General features: G+C 39.8%; 1 long non-coding RNA gene across 1 annotated transcript in view; it reads left to right on the top strand.

Annotated features, from left to right (window-relative positions):
• Positions 1 to 4,020: 4,020 nt before the first annotated feature.
• LOC102997362 (uncharacterized) overlaps positions 4,021 to 6,410 on the top strand; it is a 246,814-nt gene continuing 244,424 nt past the window's right edge. The window contains exon 1 of the long non-coding RNA XR_451728.2: positions 4,021 to 4,099. This is a non-coding gene — a long non-coding RNA (uncharacterized LOC102997362). The remainder of the gene's footprint in view (positions 4,100 to 6,410) is intronic.

The raw sequence follows: 6,410 nt of genomic DNA, 5'->3' as shown, positions 1-6,410 counted from the left end.
CCCAACCCATAGCAACCACAATTCTAATCTCTGTTTCTAATGAGTTTGACTATTTTAGATTCCAAATATGTGAGATCATGTAGTATTTGTCTTTCTGTAACTGGCTTATTTCATTTAGCATAACGTCTTCTAGATTCATCCATGTTGTCACAAATGGCAGGATTTCCTTTTTTTATAAGGCTGAATAATATTCCATTGTATGTATATACCACATTTTCTTTAAACATTCATCCGTTGATGGGCATTTAGGTTGTTTCCATATCTTAGCTAATGTGAATAATGCTGCAGTGAGCATGGGAGTGCAGCTATCTCTTCAAGATCCAGGTGACTTCAGGGAGTTTGTGTTTCCCAAGGTTAAGCTGCTATGACCTACTTAATACTCTGTGCAGAATACCAGTTATGTAGTCCATATTGCGGTTGGCCAGACCCAGCTGGACCTCTCTGAATTTTTACTCTAGAGAGGCAAATAAAGGATCAGCCTTTGACTCTCCTCTTTCTGTAGTTTCTTCTTCGCCTCTGATCAAGACAAATAATCAAATAAAAAATGGGCAAAAGCACACTTTACCAAAGAAGAGATAAGATGGCAAACAAATACAAAAACTTTGGTCATTAAAGAAGTGCAAACAATAACCACAATGAGTACCACTGCATACTGGACAGAAATGGCTGAGATGAAAACAACAGCTGTAACTCCAACTGATAACACCAAGTGCTGGCCAGGTTGTGGGACACTGGATCCCTAATATGTTACTAGTAGGAACGCAAAATGGTACAGCTACTTTGGAAAATGATTTAACTTATAAGGTTAAATCTATACCTACCATATAACACAACAGCAATCCTATTCCTAGGTATTTACCTGAGAGAATTGAAACTATCCATACAAAGATCTGAACATGGATGTCTAAGCAGCTTTAGTCATAATTGCCCAAAACATCCCAAGTGTCCATCAACTTGTGAATGAAAAAAATTCCCTACAATGGGATACTACTCAGTAATAAAAAAATGAAAGAAGCCCAAGGCAAAGATTGTATAATACTGTATGATTTCATTTATATTTACATATAAATATTTATATGTAGTTTAAGGCAAAACTATAGAGATAGGACAGAGAACGTGTCAGTGGTTGTCAGTGTCTGGGAGTGGGAGAAGGAATTGACTTTAAAAAGGCATGAGACAATTTGGTGGCGATGATGGAAATATACTGTATTTTGATTGTGGTGGTGGTTACATGATTTTTTATATATATATACACACACATATATATATATGAGAGTGGATACTTCAGCCCCAATCAAATAGCCTTGAGATGACTGTAACCCTAGCCATCCCTTGACTGTAACCTCATGAGAGACCTTGAGCTAGAACCCCCAGCTAAGCTGCCCCCAGATTTTTGACCAACAGAAACTGTAAGATAATAAGTGTTTGTTGTTTTAAGCTGACGTTTTGGGGTAATTTATTATGCAACTATATATATATATATACACACACACACACACACACACACACACACACACATATATCCTATTATGTGTTCTATCTATCTATCATCTATCTGTCTTTATTCCAACATAATCTGTATAGGTTTAGATCCACTGAAAGATATACTCACTTTATACAGAATACTTACAATGTAAATCTGAAACATTATCATTTGTATTATTGGCTTACTTCTTCCTCATGGTTGCCTTTTATCTACCTCACCTAAAGGGCTTGTCAAAATGATTCCCTATATAATTAAGAGAAGGACTTTCTTCAAAATCACATATAACATTTATCATAAAAAGCCGTAATTTTAAACTGTTTATAATTTTTTAAATGGCAGTGCATTCATTCAATACAGTAATCACTTTTTGAGTCCCACCTCTGTACAAGACACCACGCCAGGCACAGATGTCATACTGGTGTAAGAGATCCATGTAGTCTCCACTTTCATGGGTCCTACTGTCTAGAAGGGAAGGGAGACATTAAGCGAAAAATCCAGCAACTGAATACAATTGTGATAAAATAACATGAAGGAGACAGGTAGGATTCAAATTGTTCAGTTTGGAAGGTACCTTATAGTATCCATCAGCACCTCCGTATGTAGGAAAATATTAATAATTACCTCCGGACTATAAAACATATTCATGTTTATAATTGTAGACATTTAGAAAAACAAAGCACTCATTGTAGAAAAACAAATGAAAGACTCAAAAATATTTAGGAAAAAAAGTAAAAATTATGTGAAATTGTCTTGTGCCCTTTAGAATGCCTTTGTCCATGGAGGTGGTCCTCCCTTTTCTATTGTGAGAGGAACTCGAGCTGTAGCTGATCATGTCTATGACGTTCCTCCTAAGCACCAGCTGCTGCATTGCTACCTACATCCTGCCCACACCTTGGGTCGGCTGAATTAGATATGTTTGATCCTTCTGTTTGTAGCCACTAGGGTCTACTAACAGCAGCCAGCAGCCATTCCAAGGGGCCCTGAATGGCCTTGAAGTTGTTTATGGGGTTGGTGTGAGCTGGTGCTGGACGGTGAGAAATCATAGGGGCGGTTGCCCTGAGACTGAGCTGCTGTTGTCTAGGCAACTTTATTAAGAACCACCTGTTCCTCAGAAAATGAAACCTAAATTAACTCTTGAGTTCTTAGAATTATGGCTTTTCATTCTTAACTGGTCCTTGGCATTTGGAAACTTCCAGGTCTCTTCAGTTGAGTCGTTTTCACCTTGTTTAGGGTCCTAAAATCCTCATCAAATGGAATTGCTCATAAAGGTCTCTTCTTTCTTAAATTACAATTAAAACAAGTTCTTTCACCATCCAGATGGCAGTCAATATATTTCTAGAATGAGATCCCCAGATTCAATGCTGAAATTCTGATTTGGCCTCCAATTCTAAGACCCTCCAAAGACAAACAAAAACCCAGGGGGTGGCATTTTTTAAAAGCATGTTTCTTCACCTAAGTGTAATGTGAAAAAAAATCACATGCATTTCCTGAGTTTTAGCTGTGGCAGCCTCACACCCATAATACACAGCATAAAATGAATTATGTGCTGCATTGGGGATCAGTGTAGCTTCTTTCAATATTTCCAACATGAAGAGTTTCTTCTTCAGTGTTAGAACAGACAGTTATTTGTTCAGTTGAGCAGGAGACAATAATAGTTGATCCTTTTATAAATACTTACAGTGTACCAGACTATTTTAGGCATCATTTTAAAGATACTAACTCATGTAATCCTCACAACAATCTTATGGGACAAATGTGCTAGTATGCTTATTTTATAGATACAGAAACTGAGGCACAGAGAGGTTAAATAACTTGCCCAAGGTCACAAATCAGTAAAATTCAGAGCCAGGATTTGAACTTGGGTAATCAGGCTACAGAGTCTATGCTCTTAATTACTGTTACAGCACTTTTGAAAGAAATCAGCTTGTGCTCTGGAATTACAGTACAGGAAATATTACCATTTTAAACACTGGAATTACGCTTAGCACAACCAAACACTCACACTAAGAGAGGTATGCAGAAACTAAGACTACACTACAAAATTGCAGGTTACAGATTCACACATCCCAGATAGTTAATTTAGGCTCATATTATTAAATTTCGTTCTATCTCTCTCTTATTCTTTCCATCTCGAACTTTCCCTCTCTCTCCTTGAAAAAGTATAGGCTTTGAATTCCAGTTTGAATTTTGGCTTCATTGTGCCTATAGTCTGTCCTTTTATGCTATTGTCCTTTGATGCTATTCCCTAAGTCCTTTGTTTTCCTCATCGTATGATCAGGCCACCCAAGATGGCTATTCTTTTGCTCTCTGTCCGTCCCCTGCTGGACCAGTGCCTTCTTCACCTACACCCTACTCACCCGACTGACCTTCCTACACACTTGCTCCTAGCCCCAGCTGGTGACTGTTCTAACCTTTAGATCAGAACACCTTGAGAACTTATCAAAGGGGCAGTGAGGGCCATGCCCCTCTGCTAGTTTCCCTGATAACCGGTGAGCCAATCTGATGTTGGTAACCTCCCCCTCCCCCCAGGAGCCAGGAGGGGAGACTGCCGCCATGTCCTGACCGCCTTCTGCCACGTGGTGAGGTGTCACTCCAGGACCTTGTTTCAGACAGGTAAGATCCCCCATCCATTAAGCCATCGATGTCTCTGTTGCTGACTCTGGGCTCTTTCTTCAGTCTCGAGGATGGACAAGTACAGGGCTCGCAGGCCTGCAGGGTGCGGCCCAATACTCATCTATAAAATTGGTCCGTGATTTCCATGACAAAGTTCAAAGGAGATAGAGTATATGAATACTGTGTAAAATATAATGCAGACAGAATTTCAGGGATTGATTTTTATTATCTGTATGTGGAATAGGTGACCACTTACTTGGTGTAATTTGAAATCTTCCAAGGAGTTCTTGCTTTCTCCAAATATCTCTCATTGTGTTTTTTATCAGTGCTTGAAATCCCACCATTAAAAAGCAAATCCTTTAAGTTTTGAAGATTTTTATCTTAAAGAAATGACTGTTTAGATGTATATACTAGTGGGAGGCACAACTCTTAAACCTTTCCTGCTAATGCATTGGGGATGATCTAACAGATATTTGACTGTCTGTGCCTGTGGGAATGAGACAGTCAGCACTAGACTGGGAAAAGGGTGATAGGAAATAAACACTTTGCAGGTGGTATATTGTTGATAAATCTCAGCCTTGAGCTATTTGAAAGCCAGATATCTGTGCCCTTCTATTAATGATGATGTTACCAACTCTGATAATCTTTATAATTTTCTTATAGCAAGTTTGAGTGTAATACTTTCCTTATTAGAACTGTATTTTTGTACATTTATTTATGCTATGTATACTGAGTACCCACTCTATGCTATACATTGTTTCAGGTGGATTCCATACAATGGTGAGGAAGACAGTGTCTAGTGAGGAATAGGGAATTCAGACAACAAGCAGGTGATTATTGCACAATGTGATGAGGGCTGAGAGAGAAGGCTAGTGCGGTGTGCCCTTGACATTCTGTTGGAGGAAATCCTACCAATGCTTTTGGAGGGCAGGGAGGGTTTCCCCAGAGAAATCTAAGAACACAAGTGAAAGAAAGAATGAGCCAGGCAAAGCTGTGATGGGGAGGGGGTGGGGGATTTGTGTTTCAGATTAAGGGAGAGGTACATTCAGAGATCCTGAGTTGAGATAAAGCAATGTAGCTTCAGAGAACTGAAGGGTGTTCCAAATGGCTTGATCATAGAATGTAAAATAAGAATTGGAATTTAAAAGGTAAATGAAGATAAAGTCAAGGAAGGCCTTGGAACTCACATTAAGGAGTTTGAATTCTATTAGTGTTTATGTACTGCTGAGCTGGGGAGCTGAATCAGAGTTTGCATTTTTGTGGTTCCAGACCCTCTCTGACTTCTAGAGCCTTCCTCCTCGCCCACTGTGTGCCACCCAGATGCACTCCCACCTTGTCTCCATGCACATTCTACTTAAACCAGTCTTGCCCCCAAATCCCATTCCCCTCACTTCTTATAAGCCTTTATGGAAAGGCCAGTTTCTCAGTCAGAACTTTGTTCACCCTATATTTATAAGATCAGTCCTCCTTCCTAACATTCTCTACCCCCTGCCCCCAGCTCCCCAGCTCCCTCCCTCTCTCACAGTATTTGCCAATATCTGATATACTGTGTAATCTATCTATCTATCTATCTATCTATCTATCTATCTATCTATCATCTATCTACATCATCCATCATCCATTTACCTGTTCCCCACCCTACTGTCACTAAAATGTAACTTCCCTGAGGGCTTGGATTTAAGTTGAGAGTAGTTCCTGGCACATAGGAGGAGGTAAAACGTATGTACTTACTAAGTGAAAAAATAAAAGATTTTGAGTGGTCACTCTAGCTTCAATGTGGAAATAGGATTGGTCGCAGGCCTGGAGCCAGGAAGGCCAACTGGAAGCTGTGGTGGAAATTCAGACAAGGGCAGGATAGTGTCCTGAACCACTGATTCTAGAAATTTTTAGAGAATGAATGAATAGGGCTTATTAATTGCTTGGGAATGATAGTGGTAGAGGTGGTGGTAGGGTATCAATAAGGGGAAGGAGTAATGTCAAATGATGCCTGGGTCTGATAGATTGAATTATTTGGAGAGAAAGTATTACTTCCATCCTCGCTGATGTTGGATTTGGTCATGAACTCGCTTTGGCTGATGGACTATTAACAGAGCAATGTGAGCAAGAACTTTAAATGTCCTTGTGTGGTTGGTGGGCTCTTTCCCTCTAATAATGCAGCATCTGAAGAAAATGTTCAGGGTAGCCATTTGCCTTTTTAACCTGGGCCCCAGAGTCTACACATGCAGACCAGACCTGGACCCACATCCTATTCACTTGAACTAAGCTACTTGATCTGCAGAGGAAGCAGAGTTGCCCAGCCAAGCTTACACAA

The sequence above is a fragment of the Balaenoptera acutorostrata genome, chromosome 12, assembly GCF_949987535.1.
Source record: "Balaenoptera acutorostrata chromosome 12, mBalAcu1.1, whole genome shotgun sequence".
Lineage (NCBI taxonomy): Eukaryota > Metazoa > Chordata > Mammalia > Artiodactyla > Balaenopteridae > Balaenoptera > Balaenoptera acutorostrata.
Note: the sequence above shows the minus strand (reverse complement) of the source record. Positions and strands in the feature narration are given on the sequence as shown.